Source organism: Phyllobates terribilis, unplaced genomic scaffold (genome assembly GCF_046119375.1).
Source record: "Phyllobates terribilis strain yellow unplaced genomic scaffold, ASM4611937v1 Scaffold_1__5_contigs__length_1240528914, whole genome shotgun sequence".
In the NCBI taxonomy this organism is placed as follows: Eukaryota; Metazoa; Chordata; class Amphibia; order Anura; family Dendrobatidae; genus Phyllobates; species Phyllobates terribilis.
Window position 1 is genome coordinate 599,588,765 of NW_027362761.1, and position 19,674 is coordinate 599,608,438.

Here is a 19,674-nt window from a genome sequence, read left to right on the forward strand (position 1 = left end):
GAGGTGTGCACGCCGTATATAGAGGAGGTGTACACGCCGTATATAGAGGAAGTGTACACGCCGTATATAGAGGAGGTGTATATAGAGGAGGTGTATACACCGTATATAGAGGAGGTGTATATAAAGGAGGTGTACATGCCATATGTAGAGGAGGTGTATATAGAGGAGGTGTACACGCCGTATATAGAGTAGGTGTATATAGAGGAGGTGTATATAGAGGAGGTGTATATAGAAGAGGTGTACATGCCGTATATAGAGGAGGTATATATAGAGGAGGTGTACACGCCGTATATAGAGGAGGTGTACACGCCGTATATAGAGGAGGTGTATATAGAGGAGGTGTACATGCCGTATATAGAGGAGGTATATATAGAGGAGGTGTACACGCCGTATATAGAGGAGGTGTACACGCCGTATATAGAGGAGGTGTATATAGAGGAGGTGTATATAGAGGAGGTGTACGCGCTGTATATAGAGGAGGTGTACACGCTGTATATAGAGGAGGTGTATATAGAGGAGATGTATATAGAGGAGGTGTACATGCCGTATATAGAGGAGGTGTATATAGAGGAGGTGTATACACCGTATATAGAGGAGGTGTATATAGAGGAGGTGTGCACGCCGTATATAGAGGAGGTGTACACGCCGTATATAGAGGAGGTGTATATAGAGGAGGTGTACACGCCGTATATAGAGGAGGTGTATATAGAGGAGGTGTATATAGAGGAGGTGTACGCGCTGTATATAGAGGAGGTGTATATAGAGGAGGTGTGCACGCCGTATATAGAGGAGGTGTATATAGAGGAGGTGTACACGCCGTATATAGAGGAGGTGTATATAGAGGAGGTGTATATAGAGGAGGTGTACACGCCGTATATAGAGGAGGTGTATATAGAGGAGGTGTGCACGCCGTATATAGAGGAGGTGTACACGCCGTATATAGAGGAGGTGTATATAGAGGAGGTGTACACGCCGTATATAGAGGAGGTGTATATAGAGGAGGTGTATATAGAGGAGGTGTACGCGCTGTATATAGAGGAGGTGTATATAGAGGAGGTGTATATAGAGGAGGTGTACGCGCTGTATATAGAGGAGGTGTACACGCTGTATATAGAGGAGGTGTATATAGAGGAGATGTATATAGAGGAGGTGTACATGCCGTATATAGAGGAGGTGTATATAGAGGAGGTGTATACACCGTATATAGAGGAGGTGTATATAGAGGAGGTGTACATGCCGTATATAGAGGAGGTGTATATAGAGGAGGTGTACATGCCGTATATGGAGGAGACGCATACGCCGTATATAGAGGAGGTGTATATAGAGGAGGTGTATATAGAGGAGGTGTACACGCCGTATATAGAGGAGGTGTATATAGAGGAGGTGTGCACGCCATATATAGAGGAGGTGTACACGCCGTATATAGAGGAAGTGTACACGCCGTATATAGAGGAGGTGTATACACCGTATATAGAGGAGGTGTATATAAAGGAGGTGTACATGCCATATATAGAGGAGGTGTATATAGAGGAGGTGTACACGCCGTATATAGAGTAGGTGTATATAGAGGAGGTGTATATAGAAGAGGTGTACATGCCGTATATAGAGGAGGTATATATAGAGGAGGTGTACACGCCGTATATAGAGGAGGTGTACACGCCGTATATAGAGGAGGTGTATATAGAGGAGGTGTACATGCCGTATATAGAGGAGGTATATATAGAGGAGGTGTACACGCCGTATATAGAGGAGGTGTATATAGAGGAGGTGTACACGCCGTATATAGAGGAGGTGTATATAGAGGAGGTGTATATAGAGGAGGTGTACGCGCTGTATATAGAGGAGGTGTACACGCTGTATATAGAGGAGGTGTATATAGAGGAGATGTATATAGAGGAGGTGTACATGCCGTATATAGAGGAGGTGTATATAGAGGAGGTGTATACACCGTATATAGAGGAGGTGTATATAGAGGAGGTGTACATGCCGTATATAGAGGAGGTGTATATAGAGGAGGTGTACATGCCGTATATGGAGGAGACGCATACGCCGTATATAGAGGAGGTGTATATAGAGGAGGTGTATATAGAGGAGGTGTACACGCCGTATATAGAGGAGGTGTATATAGAGGAGGTGTGCACGCCGTATATAGAGGAGGTGTACACGCCGTATATAGAGGAGGTGTATATAGAGGAGGTGTACACGCCGTATATAGAGGAGGTGTATATAGAGGAGGTGTATATAGAGGAGGTGTACGCGCTGTATATAGAGGAGGTGTATATAGAGGAGGTGTATATAGAGGAGGTGTACACGCCGTATATAGAGGAGGTGTATATAGAGGAGGTGTACACGCCGTATATAGAGGAGGTGTACACGCCGTATATAGAGGAGGTGTATATAGAGGAGGTGTACACGCCGTATATAGAGGAGGTGTATATAGAGGAGGTGTATATAGAGGAGGTGTACGCGCTGTATATAGAGGAGGTGTACACGCTGTATATAGAGGAGGTGTATATAGAGGAGATGTATATAGAGGAGGTGTACATGCCGTATATAGAGGAGGTGTATATAGAGGAGGTGTATACACCGTATATAGAGGAGGTGTATATAGAGGAGGTGTACATGCCGTATATAGAGGAGGTGTATATAGAGGAGGTGTACATGCCGTATATGGAGGAGACGCATACGCCGTATATAGAGGAGGTGTATATAGAGGAGGTGTATATAGAGGAGGTGTACACGCCGTATATAGAGGAGGTGTATATAGAGGAGGTGTGCACGCCGTATATAGAGGAGGTGTACACGCCGTATATAGAGGAAGTGTACACGCCGTATATAGAGGAGGTGTATATAGAGGAGGTGTATACACCGTATATAGAGGAGGTGTATATAAAGGAGGTGTACATGCCATATATAGAGGAGGTGTATATAGAGGAGGTGTACACGCCGTATATAGAGTAGGTGTATATAGAGGAGGTGTATATAGAGGAGGTGTATATAGAAGAGGTGTACACGCCGTATATAGAGGAGGTGTATATAGAGGAGGTGTACATGCCGTATATAGAGGAGGTATATATAGAGGAGGTGTACACGCCGTATATAGAGGAGGTGTACACGCCGTATATAGAGGAGGTGTATATATAGGAGCTGTACACGCCGTATGTAGAGGAGGTGTATATAGAGGAGGTGTATATAGAGGAGGTGTACACGCCATATATAGAGGAGGTGTATATAGAGGAGGTGTATAAAGAGGAGGTGTATATAGAGGAGGTGTATACACCGTATATAGAGGAGGTGTATATACCGTATGTAGAGGAGGTGTATATAGAGGAGGTGTATACACTGTATATAGAGGAGGTTTATATAGAGGAGGTATAGATAGAGGAGGTGTATATAGAAGAGGTGTACGCGCCGTATATAGATGAGGTGTATATAGAGGAGGTGTATATAGAGGAGGTGTATATATATCGTAGAAGAAATTTTAGAACCACTCTCCATAATCTTTGAAAATTCTTGGAGAACAGGAGAAGTCCCAGAAGACTGGAGAAGAGCAAATGTTGTTCCTATCTTCAAAAAGGGGAAGAAGGTGGACCCAGGGAACTATAGGCCGGTGAGTCTGACTTCTATACCAGGAAAGATCTTTGAACAAATTATTAAACAACATGTATGTAAGTACATGGATAAGAATGAAGTGATTAACCAGAGTCAGCATGGGTTTGTAACTAACAAGTCATGTCAGACTAACTTAATTTCCTTCTATGACAGAATCACTGACTGGGTGGATCAGGGAAATGCTGTAGATATAGTATATCTTGACTTCAGCAAAGCATTTGACAAAGTATCTCACACCATCCTTATTGAAAAAATGACCAAGTATGCAATGGACCAGGCAACTGTTAGGTGGATTCATAACTGGCTTAGTGATCGGACTCAAAGGGTGGTTGTAAATGGCTTCACATCCAGCTGGATGAATGTCTCAAGTGGGGTACCACAGGGCTCCGTCCTGGGACCTGTATTGTTCAACATCTTTATCAATGATTTAGATGAAGGAATTGAGGGTAAACTGATTAAATTTGCTGATGACACAAAGCTAGGAGGGATAGCTAATACTAGAGAAGAGAGAGAGAGGATTCAAAAAGACCTAAACAAACTGGAGCAGTGGGCAGCAACCAACAGAATGGTTTTTAACAGGGAAAAATGCAAAGTACTACATCTGGGCAATAAAAATGAAAAAAGCATATACAAAATGGGAGGAATAGAGCTAAGCAACAGTACATGTGAAAAAGACTTAGGTATACTAATAGATCATAGACTGAACATGAGTCAACAGTGTGATGCAGCAGCAAAAAAGGCAAATACAATTCTGGGATGTATTAACAGAAGCATACAGTCTAGACCACGTGAAGTCATTATCGGTCTTTACTCCTCTTTGGTCAGACCTCATCTGGAATACTGTGTACAGTTTTGGGCACCACATTTTAAAAAAGACATAGACAAACTGGAGCAAGTTCAGAGAAGAGCGACCAGAATGGTGACTGGTCTGCAAACCATGTCCTATGAGGAACGGTTGCAGGATTTGGGAATGTTTAGCTTGCAAAAAAGAAGACTGAGAGGAGACTTAATAGCTGTCTACAAATATGTCAAGGGCTGTCACATTGTAGAAGGATCATCTTTATTCTCATTTGCACAAGGAAAGACTAGAAGCAACGGGATGAAACTAAATGGGAGGAGACACAGATTAGATATTAGAAAAAACTTTTTGACAGTTAGGGTGATTAATGAGTGGAACAGGCTGCCACGAGAGGTGGTGAGTTCCCCTTCAATGGACGTCTTCAAATAGAGGCTGGACAGACATCTGTCTGAGATGATCTAGTGAATCCTGCTTTGAGCAGGGGGTTGGACCAGATGACCCAGGAGGTCCCTTCCAACTCTACCATTCTATGATTCTATGATATAGGAGGTGTATATAGTGGAGGTGTATATAGAGGAGGTGTATATAGAGGAGGTGTATATAGAGGAGGTGTATATAGAGGAGGTGTATATAGAGGAGGTGTATATAGAGGAGGTGTATATAGTGGAGGTGTATATAGAGGAGGTGTATATAGTGGAGGTGTATATAGAGGAGGTGTATATAGAGGAGGTGTATATAGAGGAGGTGTATATAGAGGAGGTGTATATAGTGGAGGTGTATATAGAGGAGGTGTATATAGAGGAGGTGTATATAGAGGAGGTGTATATAGAGGAGGTGTATATAGTGGAGGTGTATATAGAGGAGGTGTATATAGAGGAGGTGTATATAGAGGAGGTGTATATAGAGGAGGTGTATATAGTGGAGGTGTATATAGAGGAGGTGTATATAGAGGAGGTGTATATAGAGGAGGTGTAAACGCCGTATGTAGAGGAGGTGTATATAGAGGAGGTGTATATAGAGGAGGTGTACACGCCATATATAGAGGAGGTGTATATAGAGGAGGTGTATATAGAGGAGGTGTATATAGAGGAGGTGTATATAGAGGAGGTGTATATAGAGGAGGTGTATATAGTGGAGGTGTATATAGAGGAGGTGTATATAGAGGAGGTGTATATAGTGGAGGTGTATATAGAGGAGGTGTATATAGAGGAGGTGTATATAGAGGAGGTGTATATAGAGGAGGTGTATATAGAGGAGGTGTATATAGTGGAGGTGTATATAGAGGAGGTGTATATAGAGGAGGTGTATATAGAGGAGGTGTATATAGAGGAGGTGTAAACGCCGTATGTAGAGGAGGTGTATATAGAGGAGGTGTATATAGAGGAGGTGTACACGCCATATATAGAGGAGGTGTATATAGAGGAGGTGTACACGCCGTATATAGAAGAGGTGTATATAGAGGAGGTGTATACACCGTATATAGAGGAGGTGTATATAGAGGAGGTGTATACACCGTATATAGAGGAGGTGTATATAGAGGAGGTGTATACACCGTATAGAGAGGAGGTGTATATAGAGGAGGTGTATATAGAGGAGGTGTACACGCCGTATATAGAGGAGGTGTATATAGAGGAGGTGTATATAGAGGAGGTGTACACGCCGTATATAGAGGAGGTGTACGCGCTGTATATAGAGGAGGTGTATATAGAGGAGTTGTACATGCCGTATATAGAGGAGGTGTATATAGAGGAGGTGTACATGCTGTATATAGAGGAGGTGTATATAGAGGAGGTGTATATAGAGGAGGTGTACACGCCGTATATAGAGGAGGTGTATATAGAGGAGGTGTATAAAGAGGAGATGTATATAGAGGAGGTGTATATAGAGGAGGTGTATACACCGTATATAGAGGAGGTGTATACACCATATGTAGAGGAGGTGTATATAGAGGAGGTGTATACACTGTATATAGAAGAGGTTTATATAGAGGAGGTGTACACGCCGTATATAGAGGAGGTGTATATAGAGGAGGTGTATATAGAGGAGGTGTACACGCCGTATACAGAGGAGGTGTATATAGAGGAGGTGTACATGCCGTATATAGAGGAGGTGTATATAGAGGTGTATACACCGTATATAGAGGAGGTGTATATAGAGGAGGTGTACACGCCGTATACAGAGGAGGTGTATATAGAGGAGGTGTACATGCCGTATATAGAGGAGGTGTATATAGAGGAGGTGTATACACCGTATACAGAGGAGGTGTATATAGAGGAGGTGTACACGCCGTATATAGAGGAGGTGTATATAGAGGAGGTGTATATAGAGGAGGTGTACACGCCGTATATAGAGGAGGTGTATATAGAGGAGATGTATATAGAGGACATGTACATGCCGTATATAGAGGAGGTGTATATAGAGGAGGTGTATACACCGTATATAGGGGAGGTGTATATAGAGGAGGTGTACACGCCGTATATGGAGGAGACGCACACGCCACATATAGAGGAGGAGGTATATATAGAGGAGGAGGTGTATACACTGTATATAGAGGAGGTGTATATAGAGGAGGTGTACATGCCGTATATAGAGGAGGTGTATATAGAGGAGGTGTGCATGCCGTATATAGAGGAGGTGTACACGCCGTATATAGAGGAGGTGTACACGCCGTATATAGAGGAGGTGTATATAGAGGAGGTGTATACACAGTATATAGAGGAGGTGTATATAGAGGAGGTGTACACGCCGTATATAGAGGAGGTGTATATAGAGGAGATGTATATAGAGGAGATGTATATAGAGGAGGTGTACATGCCGTATATAGAGGAGGTGTATATAGAGGAGGTGTATATGACGCGCCCCTGGGCCTGTGTCGCGCTGCGTTGCGCACGCGGGAGCTTACCCGGAGCCGGATCTCTTGAGGGTTGTAGTCTCGTGGCGGTGACCCGGTCCGTGCCCAGGGAGTCAAACTGAGCGGCGATGTAACAGCGGTAGATGCAGGACGACTACGCCACCCGTTGAATGCAGCTATGGAGCTGCCGCTGCAGGACAGTCCGCTGAGGCCGGTGGATGGATGGTGCAGCGTAGATGGTATAACCCCCAACGGGAGGGGTATGGCCTCAGGGCAGCAGATGTGGATGATGGGAGTAGCAGGAACCACTCAGAGACGGTGCGGTGTAATTCAGGGTCTTTACTGGTAACAACGATAGACCCTCCCGGAGTACTTGCTAGTGAACGGGGCCTGGTCAGTCCTTGAGCAGATGGGATCTCCCCTGGCCAGGCGGAGTTGTAGGCCTCTCAAACTGACTGTACTCTTCTGGCTACCTTGCTAGAAGCGGATATAAGTAGCCCACGTCCCTGAGTGTACCGTGTGGTGCTCACCCGTATGGCCGGTGACTCGGGGCCTTCTAATGGCTTCCGCTCCACGATGGCGGTGCTGGTCCCACGCGTGTGACCGTGCCTTCGGGTTTCTGGGCCTGAGGACCTGAAATCCCCTGCCGGTCGGCTTCTGCTGCTGGGTAAGAGTTAGTCCCCACAGCCTCGGACGCCTGGTCCGGTAAGAAAGCTTCTCAGTCAGGGCGAGCTCTGCAGCTGCCAGCCCCTGACTCGTAGTAATATTGCTCCCAATGAGCTTCTGCTGTTTCTTCCTATGCTGCTTCTCTGTCTCTACTCTCCTTGACTGACTAACCCTGCCTCAGCCCAGGGTTTATACAGGGGAAGTTCTTCCCCTCCCAAGACTGGGCAGGAGGTGTGGCATGCACAGGATCCCTGACCAAAGGACCTCCCACCTGCTCTCAGACATAACATTACATTACTGTGGAAAACCAGACCCCTGGGGTGCCACATTCCCCCCTAGTGAAATTTAGTACTCCGGGACTAAACATATTTTAGAAAAACATAACAAGATATAACAACAATAACAGTACAATAAGAAGAAACACATAAAGGTGGTCACGGCATGTCCGTAACCGGGTGCAGTCTTTGAAGAAAAGCAAGGTGTCCATTTCACCAAAACAGGGAGGCGTAACCAGGTAGGGGTCTGTCCTACCCCGAGTCCTTAACAGTCTCTAGTCCATCCTGGGTTACGCTCCAACTATGTACAAGGATTCCCGGTAAATCCACCAAGGATTCCTAAAAATAACTGGAAACACAAAATTATACACAAGCAACAATACACAGGTAAACATAAATAAAACAATTTATACACTTCAAATCCTCCAGCGTGCGGGTAACTGGCCTCTAGTGGCCCTAGTGGACCTACGGAGCTGACTGTCTGGCCCTGAACTACAGGGTGTAGGAGCTGTCAAGGGTAAACTGGGCAGCTGTCTACCGGCTCTTTGTCTCACTAGGGGTACGGCAGGCTCACTATAAGCAGAGGGTTGATCCTCCTGTTCTGCTTGTGTGGAGTCTTCTGCCTCCTGGACCGGCTGCTCTTCCAGCTCTACCTGTTGCCGTCGCATCAGTGCCCGGATCTCTTTCTGGAGCACCCGCTGCTCGCCGGAGCTGGCATTCTTGGCAACCTGCTGTAAAAGGAAAATCACCTCTGCAAGACAATTTTCAATTACATTAGTTCCTAGAGTTATCTTTGGGTGACTCTCATGTTTGTCAATATCTACAATGATCAGTCCCTGTGCTGCCAGTTCGACTCTACCGATTTTGATGGTCACCTCTTTAAATCCGATCTGTGGCACGGGCTGGCCATTGCTGGCGATGATACTCAAGTCGTCGTCAGGGTAGCGGGTAATATCCGAGTCATTCCAGTACTGCTTAAAGAGCACGTACGGGATGGTGGTGACCTGTGACCCGGTGTCCAGTAGGGCACTCATGGGAATGCCATCCAGTACCACAGGCAAGACTGGACGTCCTCCCACATATCTGTCGCGCCAGTTCGATGGGCCTGGTGATCTTTTTCCTGGGGGTTGGCCCTCTACCCCAGGTTGTGCCCGTTTAAAGAACAGTATGTAACATACCTGGCGGCGTCCTTGCATAGTGGTCCATCTCCCACTGTGCAAGAGCGCGCACTTGATCTCCTGTCCAGAATGTCTCTCTGGCTTCCCTCCATGCTGTCTGTTTGTGTCTGTTTCTGCTGCTTAAGGGCGGCGCCCGATCACTTCCTGCTTTTTGTACCTGCTGTGGGTCACACCCCTTGTGCGTCCTCAGCCTATTGCTGTCTGTCACCTGGTATATAGCTCAGCTGCTCCCATCTATCCCTGCCTGAGCATAGTGTTTCTTTCAGTGTGTGCTTGCACTCTGAAGGTGCCAGGTCCCGTTCTGTGTTCTCTTGTCTGCCTATCCTGGAGGCTGTATTTCCAGGCCTGTCTGAACACGCTCCTAGCCTGTTCCTCCTGCCTTCTAGGGGCCGATTACCTAGACCTGTTCCTGTATCTTGTCTGACCTGTCTGAACACGCTCCTAGCCTGTTCCTCCCGCCTTCTAGGGGCTGATTACCTAGACCCGCTCCTGTATCTTGTCTGTCCTGTCTGAACACGCTCCTTGCCTGTTCGTCCTGCCTCTCTGGGGGCCGTATTCCCAGACCCGCTCCTGTATTCCGCTGCAGTGTCGGTCTCCTCCGTACACTCAGTTCCAGTCTGAACTCTCTCCTATCCTTTACCTGTTTTGCCTCTATGTCCGTTCCCTTCCTTTTTCTGCAGAGTCTGAACTCGTACCTAACTCCTGCTTGTTGTCTCTGTACTCCCGTTTGTGAGTTTGTGGTCCACTCGCTACTTCTCTGCTAGTTCCCTGTGGGTGTCTGGCTCTGCCTTTCCCTTCCTGTCTGTTCCGTGTGAACAGAGCCCTGTCCCCCCTACTCAGCCTTGCCTGCTCTGACCCCTTTGCTCACCGCTCCGGCGGTTCTAGCCTGCTCTGACTCCTTTGCTCACCGCTCCGGCGGTTCTAGCCTGCTCTGACTCCTTTACTCACTGCTCCGGCAGTCCTGTCCTGCCCTGCTTCTGCCCGCTGCTCCGGCAGTCCTGTCCTGCCCTGCTTCTGCCCGCTGCTCCGGCAGTCCTGTCCTGCCCTGCTTCTGCCCGCTGCTCCGGCAGTCCTGTCCTGCCCTGCTTCTGCCCACTGCTCCGGCAGTCCTGTCCTGCCCTGCTTCTGCCCGCTGCTCCGGCAGTCCTGTCCTGCCCTGCTTCTGCCCGCTGCTCCGGCAGTCCTGTCCTGCCCTGCTTCTGCCCGCTGCTCCGGCAGTCCTGTCCTGCCCTGCTTGTGCTCGCTGCTCCTGCAGCCCCGTCCTGCTCTGTTCTTGCCCACCGCTTCGGGCGTTCCCTCTTTGCTGTGGTTGTCTACCGCATCTGCGGTTCTGTGACCCAGTCTGTACTGGGTCTTAACCTATCTGTGCTCCAGCCCGTCCTTTCGGCCAGTACCTCCCTGCCTGCATACTCGCCTGTATCCACCCATCTGCATACCTGCCGTGTTTGCTTATATCCACCAGTCTGTGCCAGCCTAACCTGCCTGTTCCTGAGTCCCAGTGTGTACTGGGTCCTATCCCGCCTGTGTTCCTACCTGCTAGTGCCTCTCTGTCTGCACTCTAGCTGTGCTTGCCTGTACCCCTCTACCTGTATTGTTCCTGAGTCCCAGTGTGTACTGGGTCCTATCCCGCCTGTGTTCCTATCTGCTAGTGCCTCCCTGTCTGCACTCTAGCTGCGCTTGCCTTTACCCGCCTGCCTGCATACCAGTCGTGCCTGCCTATACCCTCCAGTCTGTGCGCCAGCCTAACCAGCCTGATCCAGTAATCCCTGTGTGGGTCAACCCCCGTGTCCGGAGTTTGACCTGGAGTAGCACCTGGTCCCTCTGCCCGGTTTCTCCCTGGTGCACTGGCGTCGTATGCCGTCGTGCCATCTTGGTCGGATCGGCCAGATACTTAGTCACGCCCCTCCAGGCACTCTCCGGTTCATGGTCCAGTGGAATCACTACAATCACACGCACACGCCGCTCAGCCCGGGCGTGTGCATAACACAGTACCTTGCCATATGTCCAGGTTGATTGCAGCGGCGGCAGATGGGTCGTCCGTCCTCGCTGTATCGGTCACTGGGTCTTCCTCTGGCCGGTGGGGTCCTCCTTGGTCGACGCCACGGGATGTCCTCCGGTCCGGATGCCAGCTGGATCTTCCCTGGGGTGGAAGCCTGTAAAGACTGCACAGTTCGGGTTAGCGCAGCAACGCTCTTAGCTAGCTCTTGGACCTGATGGTGTAGGTCTGGAGCCGGGTCATTGTCCAAAGCCTGCGCATCAGCTCCCACAGGCCCTGCCGACAAGGGCGCCGCCTCCTGGTGGTAAGTGATAGCAGGGCGCTTGTGGGTCACAACGCCACCCGGTGCCGGTTCTCGGAGCACCCGGATGGCTCTGTCCTTGAACTGTGCAAAGCCCAGATGGGGATCCTGTAAGGCCATTGCCCGCAACTGGGTTCGGTGGGTATTACAATACAGTCCCTCTATAAACTGTTCGGTCAACAGCCTGTCCTCGTTTCCCACTCCATCAGGGTCGGTCTGCTTAATGGCTCTCAGGGCCTCTTGTAGGTTCAGGGCATAGTCCCTTATACTCTCATGTGCCCGCTGTTTGCACCCGTAGAATCTAAGCTTGATCTCGGCTGAGGTGCGGGTATCAAAGGTGTCCCTCAGCCGGGTTAGTATCCCTGCGACAGTCCTCCCCCCAGGTGGCCAGGACTTTACCTCCCTTCGGGCTGCCCCAGTTAATTGGGCCACCAGGATGCTCACTTTTTGCTCTTCTGTGAGGGGGTACACCTGGAAGAGGCTATCCAGCTTTTCTCTAAAGTCATGCAGGGTATGTGACTCCCCTGAGTACTGGGGTAGCCAGGCCGCTCCCGGGATATAGGGCATGGTGAAAGGCATGACTGCAGCAGCGGTGGCGCTGGCGGGGGTTGAGGTAGTGAAGCTCTCCTCCGTATCCGACATCCTCCTCCCCCCTAGTGGACTGTGGCCTACCTTGCGATGATCCTCTTCCGTAGGCCGCGGCTCCGCAGTAGATCGTCAGGGTTGAGGACCTTCCGTCGCGCTCCTGTGACGTCGGCGTCTGCTGGGCTCCTTCCAGGACCTTACGCGACGTCCGGACGTGAGGCGGGGCTTCAGTTCTCGCGCGCTTTCGGAGTCCACGCCCCTCTTCTTCCCGCGCGACGTCTTCAAGATGGCGTCCAACGGCGGGAAAACTCCATGGAAGGCGGGAAGAAGGCTGGAAATGGCGCCGGATGGCGGGAATCTTCACCGATGGCGGGAAGAAGGCTGAAGATGGCGCCGGATGGCGGGAATCTTCACCACAGGTAAGTTTGAACAGTCTTTTTCAGGCACGCAGTACCCGGTGGTTGCGGGCACGAGATCCTGCCGACTACGCCAAAAGTTGACGCGCCCCTGGGCCTGTGTCGCGCTGCGTTGCGCACGCGGGAGCTTACCCGGAGCCGGATCTCTTGAGGGTTGTAGTCTCGTGGCGGTGACCCGGTCCGTGCCCAGGGAGTCAAACTGAGCGGCGATGTAACAGCGGTAGATGCAGGACGACTACGCCACCCGTTGAATGCAGCTATGGAGCTGCCGCTGCAGGACAGTCCGCTGAGGCCGGTGGATGGATGGTGCAGCGTAGATGGTATAACCCCCAACGGGAGGGGTATGGCCTCAGGGCAGCAGATGTGGATGATGGGGGTAGCAGGAACCACTCAGAGACGGTGCGGTGTAATTCAGGGTCTTTACTGGTAACAACGATAGACCCTCCCGGAGTACTTGCTAGTGAACGGGGCCTGGTCAGTCCTTGAGCAGATGGGATCTCCCCTGGCCAGGCGGAGTTGTAGGCCTCCCAAACTGACTGTACTCTTCTGGCTACCTTGCTAGAAGCGGATATAAGTAGCCCACGTCCCTGAGTGTACCGTGTGGTGCTCACCCGTATGGCCGGTGACTCGGGGCCTTCTAATGGCTTCCGCTCCACGATGGCGGTGCTGGTCCCACGCATGTGACCGTGCCTTCGGGTTTCTGGGCCTGAGGACCTGAAATCCCCTGCCGGTCGGCTTCTGCTGCTGGGTAAGAGTTAGTCCCCACAGCCTCGGACGCCGGGTCCGGTAAGAAAGCTTCTCAGTCAGGGCGAGCTCTGCAGCTGCCAGCCCCTGACTCGTAGTAATATTGCTCCCAATGAGCTTCTGCTGTTTCTTCCTATGCTGCTTCTCTGTCTCTACTCTCCTTGACTCACTAACCCTGCCTCAGCCCAGGGTTTATACAGGGGAAGTTCTTCCCCTCCCAAGACTGGGCAGGAGGTGTGGCATGCACAGGATCCCTGACCAAAGGACCTCCCACCTGCTCTCAGACATAACATTACATTACTGTGGAAAACCAGACCCCTGGGGTGTCACATATACACCGTATATAGAGGAGGTGTATATAAAGGAGGTGTACACGCCGTATATAGAGGAGGTGTACACGCCGTATATAGAGGAGGTGTATATAAAGGAGGTGTACACGCCGTATATAGAGGAGGTGTACACGCCGTATATAGAGGAGGTGTATATAGAGGAGGTGTATACACCGTATATAGAGGAGGCGTAAATAGAGGAGGTGTACACGCCGTATATAGAGGAGGTGTAAATAGAGGAGGTGTACACGCCGTATATAGAGGAGGTGTATATAGAGGAGATGTATATAGAGGAGATGTATAGAGAGGAGGTGTACATGCCGTATATAGAGGAGGTGTATACACCGTATATAGAGGAGGTGTACACGCCGTATATAGAGGAGGTGTACACGCCGTATATAGAGGAGGTGTATATAGAGGAGGTGTATACACCGTATATAGAGGAGGCGTAAATAGAGGAGGTGTACACGCCGTATATAGAGGAGGTGTATATAGAGGAGATGTATATAGAGGAGAAGTATATAGAGGAGGTGTACATGCCGTATATAGAGGAGGTGTATATAGAGGAGGTGTATACACCGTATATAGAGGAGGTGTAAATAGAGGAGGTGTACACGCCGTATATAGAGGAGGTGTATATAGAGGAGGTTTACATGCCGTATATAGAGGAGGTGTATATAGAGGAGGTGTACACGCCGTATATGGGGGAGACGCACACGCCGTATATAGAGGAGGAGGTGTATATAGAGGAGGAGGTGTATACACTGTATATAGAGGAGGTGTACACGCAGTATATAGAGGATGTGTACACGCCGTATATAGAGGAGGTGTACACGCCGTATATAGAGGAGGTGTACACGCCGTATATAGAGGAGGTGTACACGCCGTATATAGAGGAGGTGTATATAGAGGAGATGTATACACCGTATATAGAGGAGGTATAAATAGAGGAGGTGTACACGCCGTATATAGAGGAGGTGTATATAGAGGAGATGTATATAGAGGAGATGTATATAGAGGAGGTGTACATGCCGTATATAGAGGAGGTGTATATAGAGGAGGTGTATACACCGTATATAGAGGAGGTGTATATAAAGGAGGTATACACGCCGTATATAGAGGAGGTGTACACGCCGTATATAGAGGAGATGTATATAGAGGAGGTGTATACACCGTATATAGAGGAGGTGTATATAGAGGAGGTGTACATGCCGTATATAGAGGAGGTGTATATAGAGGAGGTGTACATGCCGTATATAGAGGAGGTGTATATAGAGGAGGTGTATATAGAGGAGGTGTATATAGAGGAGGTGTACACGCCGTATATAGAGGAGGTGTATATAGAGGAGATGTATATAGAGGAGATGTATATAGAGGAGGTGTACATGCCGTATATAGAGGAGGTGTATATAGAGGAGGTGTATACACCGTATATAGAGGAGGTGTAAATAGAGGAGGTGTACACGCCGTATATAGAGGAGGTGTATATAGAGGAGGTTTACATGCCGTATATAGAGGAGGTGTATATAGAGGAGGTGTACACGCCGTATATGGGGGAGACGCACACGCCGTATATAGAGGAGGAGGTGTATATAGAGGAGGAGGTGTATACACTGTATATAGAGGAGGTGTACACGCAGTATATAGAGGATGTGTACACGCCGTATATAGAGGAGGTGTACACGCCGTATATAGAGGAGGTGTACACGCCGTATATAGAGGAGGTGTACACGCCGTATATAGAGGAGGTGTATATAGAGGAGATGTATACACCGTATATAGAGGAGGTATAAATAGAGGAGGTGTACACGCCGTATATAGAGGAGGTGTATATAGAGGAGATGTATATAGAGGAGATGTATATAGAGGAGGTGTACATGCCGTATATAGAGGAGGTGTATATAGAGGAGGTGTATACACCGTATATAGAGGAGGTGTATATAAAGGAGGTATACACGCCGTATATAGAGGAGGTGTACACGCCGTATATAGAGGAGGTGTATATAGAGGAGGTGTATATAGAGGAGGTGTACACACCGTATATAGAGGAGGTGTATATAGAGGAGATGTATATAGAGGAGATGTATATAGAGGAGGTGTACACACCGTATATAGAGGAGGTGTATATAGAGGAGATGTATATAGAGGAGGTGTATATAGAGGAGATGTATATAGAGGAGATGTATATAGAGGAGATGTATATAGAGGAGATGTATATAGAGGAGGTGTATACACCGTATATAGAGGAGGTGTATATAGAGGAGGTGTATACACCGTATATAGAGGAGGTGTATATAGAGGAGGTGTATACACCGTATATAGAGGAGGTGTATATAGAGGAGGTGTATACACCGTATATAGAGGAGGTGTATATAAAGGAGGTGTACACGCCGTATATAGAGGAGGTGTACACGCCGTATATAGAGGAGGTGTATATAGAGGAGGTGTATACACCGTATATAGAGGAGGTGTAAATAGAGGAGGTGTACACGCCGTATATAGAGGAGGTGTATATAGAGGAGGTTTACATGCCGTATATAGAGGAGGTGTATATAGAGGAGGTGTACACACCGTATATGGGGGAGACGCACACGCCGTATATAGAGAAGGAGGTGTATATAGAGGAGGAGGTGTATACACTGTATATAGAGGAGGTGTACACGCCGTATATAGAGGATGTGTACACGCCGTATATAGAGGAGGTGTATATAGAGGAGGTGTACATGCCGTATATAGAGGAGGTGTATATAGAGGAGCTGTACACGCCATATGTAGAGGAGGTGTATATAGAGGAGGTGTATATAGAGGAGGTGTATATAGAGGAGGTGTATATAGAGGAGGTGTATAAAGAGGAGGTGTATATAGAGGAGGTGTATACACCGTATATAGAGGAGGTGTATACACCGTATGTAGAGGAGGTGTATATAGAGGAGGTGTACACGCCGTATATAGAGGAGGTGTATATAGAGGAGGTGTACACGCCGTATATAGAGGAGGTGTATATAGAGGAGATGTATATAGAGGAGATGTATATAGAGGAGCTGTACATGCCGTATATAGAGGAGGTGTGTATAGAGGAGGTGTATACACCGTATATAGAGGAGGTGTATATAGAGGAGATGTACACGCTGTATATGGAGGAGACGCACACGCCATATATAGAGGAGGAGGTATATATAGAGGAGGAGGTGTATACACTGTATATAGAGGAGGTGTATATAGAGGAGGTGTACATGCCGTATATAGAGGAGGTGTATATAGAGGAGGTGTGCATGCCGTATATAGAGGAGGTGTACACGCCGTATATAGAGGAGGTGTATATAGAGGAGGTGTATACACAGTATATAGAGGAGGTGTATATAGAGGAGGTGTACACGCCGTATATAGAGGAGGTGTATATAGAGGAGATGTATATAGAGGAGATGTATATAGAGGAGGTGTACATGCCGTATATAGAGGAGGTGTATATAGAGGAGGTGTATACACCGTATATAGAGGAGGTGTATATAAAGGAGGTGTACACGCCGTATATAGAGGAGGTGTGCACGCCGTATATAGAGGAGGTGTACACGCCGTATATAGAGGAGGTGTATATAGAGGAGGTGTATACACCGTATATAGAGGAGGTGTATATAGAGGAGGTGTATACACCGTATATAGAGGAGGTGTAAATAGAGGAGGTGTACACGCCGTATATAGAGGAGGTGTATATAGAGGAGATGTATATTGAGGAGATGTATATAGAGGAGGTGTATATAGAGGAGGTGTATATAGAGGAGGTGTATATAGAGGAGGTGTATATAGAGGAGGTGTACACGCCGTATATAGAGGATGTGTACACGCCGTATATAGAGGAGGTGTATATAGAGGAGGTGTATACACCGTATATAGAGGAGGTGTAAATAGAGGAGGTGTACACGCCGTATATAGAGGAGGTGTATATAGAGGAGGTTTACATGCCGTATATAGAGGAGGTGTACACGCCGTATATGGGGGGAGACGCACACGCCGTATATAGAGGAGGAGGTGTATGTAGAGGAGGAGGTGTATATACTGTGTATAGAGGAGGTGTACACGCAGTATATAGAGGAGGTGTATATAGAGGAGGTGTGCACGCCGTATATAGAGGATGTGTACACGCCGTATATAGAGGAGGTGTACACGCCGTATATAGAGGAGGTGTTTATAGAGGTGGTGTATACAACGTATATAGAGGAGGTGTAAATAGAGGAGGTGTACACGCCGTATATAGAGGAGGTGTATATAGAGGATATGTATTTAGAGGAGATGTATATAGAGGAGGTGTACATGCCGTATATAGAGGAGGTGTATATAGAGGAGGTGTATATAGAGGAGGTGTATATAGAGGAGGTGTATACACCGTATATAGAGGAGGTGTATATAAAGGAGGTGTACACGCCGTATATAGAGGAGGTGTACACGCCGTATATAGAGGAGGTGTACACGCCGTATATAGAGGAGGTGTATATAGAGGAGGTGTATACACCGTATATAGAGGAGGTGTATACACCGTATATAGAGGAGGTGTAAATAGAGGAGGTGTACACGCCCGTATGTAGAGGAAGTGTATATAGAGGAGGTTTACATGCCGTATATAGAGGAGGTGTATATAGAGGAGGTGTACACGCCGTATATGGGGGAGACGCACACGCCGTATATAGAGGAGGAGGTGTATATAGAGGAGGAGGTGTATACACTGTATATAGAGGAGGTGTACACGCCGTATATAGAGGAGGTGTACACGCCGTATATAGAGGATGTGTACATGCCGTATATAGAGGAGGTGTACACGCTGTATATAGAGGAGGTGTACACGCCGTATATAGAGGAGGTGTATATAGAGGAGGTGTACACGCCGTATATAGAGGAGGTGTATATAGAGGAGGTGTACATGCCGTATATAGAGGAGGTGTATATAGAGGAGCTGTACACGCCGTATATAGAGGAGGTGTATATAGAAGAGATGTATGTAGAGGAGGTGTACACGCCGTATGTAGAGGTGGTGTATATAGAGGAGGTGTACACGCCGTATGTAGAGGTGGTGTATATAGAGGAGGTGTATAAAGAGGAGGTGTATAAAGAGGAGGTGTATATAGAGGAGGTGTATACACCGTTTATAGAGGAGGTTTATATAGAGGAGGTGTACACGCCGTATATAGAGGAGGTATATATAGAGGAGGTGTATATAGAGGAGGTGTACACGCCGTATATAGAGGAGGTATATATAGAGGAGGTGTATGTAGAGGAGGTGTATATAGAGGAGGTGTATATAGAGGAGGTGTATATAGAGGAGGTGTATATAGAGGAGGTGTATGTAGAGGAGGTGTATATAGAGGAGGTGTATATAGAGGAGGTGTATATAGAGGAGGTGTATATAGAGGAGGTGTACACGCCGTATATAGAGGAGGTGTATATAGAGGAGGTGTATAAAGAGGAGGTGTATAAAGAGGAGGTGTATATAGAGGAGGTGTATACACCGTATATAGAGGAGGTGTATACACTGTATGTAGAGGAGGTGTATATAGAGGAGGTGTATACACTGTATATAGAGGAGGTTTATATAGAGGAGGTGTACATGCCGTATATAGAGGAGGTATATATAGAGGAGGTGTATATAGAGGAGGTGTACACGCCGTATATAGAGGAGGTGTATATAGAGGAGATGTATATAGAGGAGCTGTACATGCCGTATATAGAGGAGGTGTATATAGAGGAGGTGTATACACCTTATATAGAGGAGGTGTATATAGAGGAGGTGTACACGCAGTATATGGAGGAGACGCACACGCCATATATAGAGGAGGAGGTGTATACACTGTATATAGAGGAGGTGTATATAGAGGAGGTGTACACGCAGTATATGGAGGAGACGCACACGCCATATATAGAGGAGGAGGTGTA